Raw genomic sequence first — 2,500 nt, 5'->3', positions numbered from 1 at the left:
GCCTTTGACACATCCAGCGATGCTACATACAGCGAGCTGGCGGTGCTCCGTGCCTGGGTCATCGCCAGATCCAGCAGGAAGGTGTTATGGAGCATCCCATCCTGTGGGATGAAAGCCCGCTGACGACCGTCCAAGGCACAGTGACGCATAAGGCGGCCAACCAGGACCTTGTGAAAGACCCTGGTCAGCACCGAACACACCGTGATAGGTCGGAAGTCAGCGGGGGATGCTACGGCGGTCTTCTTGGGCAGCAAGGTGGTACGAGCCTGTAGGAGACGGGATGGGAGGGAACGTGAGAGGAGTAGGAGGTTGAGGAATTTAAGAAGAGCCTCACGAGGAAGGCGACGTAACTGGGATGGTGTAAGGCGATCAGGGCCTGCAGCAGAGTTGCGAGGGGGAAGAGCTGCAGCTACCTCTTCTGCAGTAATAGGCGCCCATAGAACTTCGAAGGGCACACACTTGCAAAATGGCAACAACTTACCTGAGAGACCCTCCCCACGTGGAGGCCGAGACCTGACACGAGGAGGAGTGAAGAGATCCCTCCAAAACTCAATCAGCCCCGGGATGGTGGGTGGCTGATGGAGAAGTGTGCCATCCAGAAGACCATTAATGCAGCGCGCTGGATTCTTCTTAAAAGCACGCTGCACTACAGCATATTCCCACCTTCTTCTCGCCCGCTTCCGCTCCGGCGGCTGTTGAAATTCCTTACCAGGAGCTTGACAAACAAGTGGTTCCCTGCTACCTAGTTCTTCAAGAGCGGGAACAAGCATGGCTTGGATGGTACTCCGGCTAGCAGTGGGGCCCAAGGCCACAACTGCATCAAGTGAGCGGAAACGCGGGCCCGAGGAGGGCAACTCAGCTAACAGGGACCAGATAGCACGATCGGCATCTTCCCCCGGAGAAGATGACTGTGGTGAGGAAGAACCCACAGCAGATCCGTCTACAGAGGCCTGATGATCTTCGTCTCCCTTTGAGAGCTCAGCAGCAAAGTTGGCCACCATGTTCTTATAGGCCTGCACCCTGCGCTGACACTTGATAGATTCAAGTGTGCGCTCTGGGAAGGCTTTGGCCAGCTCTTGGTTAAAGAACCGGCAACCTTGGAGGGACAAAGTCGCCTCAGCATGCGCAAGACGGAGCAACTCTTCTTGCGACCACCTGGCCTTCTTCCTTTCCGTTTGCACTTCTGCGTTGGCGGCATCAGGGTGGGCACGACGGCGATGAACGCCGAGCCCGGTCTTTGTTGAAAAGGACCGCAGACATTCAGGGCAGACAGCGGGGAGCGGCGCTCGACCCGCACTGGTTGGCTGGCTGGAAAGCTCGTCAGCTGGCACAGGCACTCCAGTGGGAGGCCTGCTACCTTGTTTTCTTCGACTACTTGCACCAGCTGGAAACAAAAGGCAGGGGGGGAGGTAACCCCCAAGCCTCGAAAGACACCCTGCTCTGTCGGTCGGAGAGCTTCAAAAAGAATTACACCTTTCTTAGCACCCCTTACGACCCCCGCCACTTGAAGGCCAGAGCTCGGATTTCCCACAGAGAGGCTAATCGAACCATCATCCACCCGACATCGCGGGGATGCTAAGGGGTGGATCGAGAGGGTCCATATATTACGCATCAGGTGGGCATTTGAGAGTCATAGTTACTCCCGCCGTTTACCCGCGCTTGCTTGAATTTCTTCACGTTGACATTCAGAGCACTGGGCAGAAATCACATTGCGTCAACACCCGCTAGGGCCATCGCAATGCTTTGTTTTAATTAGACAGTCGGATTCCCCCAGTCCGTGCCAGTTCTGAGTTGATCGTTGAATGGCGGCCGAAGAGAATCCGCGCACCCGCGCGCCCCCGGAGGAGCACGCTAAGGCGGACGCGGCCTCGCAGCAAGGAAGATCCGTGGGAGGCCAAGGCACGGGACCGAGCTCGGATCCTGCACGCAGGTTGAAGCACCGGGGCGCGAACGCCGCGCAGGCGCGCGCATCCTGCACCGCCGGCCAGCACGAGGCCAACCAACGGCGAGAGCAGACCACGCCCGCGCTAAACGCCCGCACTTACCGGCACCCCTACGGCACTCACCTCGCCCAGGCCCGGCACGTTAGCGCTGACCCACTTCCCGACCAAGCCCGACACGCCCCGATCCTCAGAGCCAATCCTTATCCCGAAGTTACGGATCCAATTTGCCGACTTCCCTTACCTACATTATTCTATCGACTAGAGGCTCTTCACCTTGGAGACCTGCTGCGGATATGGGTACGAACCGGCGCGACACCTCCACGTGGCCCTCTCCCGGATTTTCAAGGTCCGAGGGGAAGATCGGGACACCGCCGCAACTGCGGTGCTCTTCGCGTTCCAAACCCTATCTCCCTGCTAGAGGATTCCAGGGAACTCGAACGCTCATGCAGAAAAGAAAACTCTTCCCCGATCTCCCGACGGCGTCTCCGGGTCCTTTTGGGTTACCCCGACGAGCATCTCTAAAAGAGGGGCCCGACTTGTATCGGTTCCGCTGCCGG

General features: G+C 58.2%; 1 pseudogene; it reads right to left on the bottom strand.

Moving 5' to 3' along the window:
- The window catches only part of LOC124570022, a 7,741-nt pseudogene that overhangs the window by 3,237 nt on the left and 2,004 nt on the right, over positions 1-2,500 (bottom strand).

Source organism: Schistocerca americana, unplaced genomic scaffold (genome assembly GCF_021461395.2).
Source record: "Schistocerca americana isolate TAMUIC-IGC-003095 unplaced genomic scaffold, iqSchAmer2.1 HiC_scaffold_158, whole genome shotgun sequence".
Lineage (NCBI taxonomy): Eukaryota > Metazoa > Arthropoda > Insecta > Orthoptera > Acrididae > Schistocerca > Schistocerca americana.
This window is presented reverse-complemented; position numbering and strand designations above follow the sequence as displayed.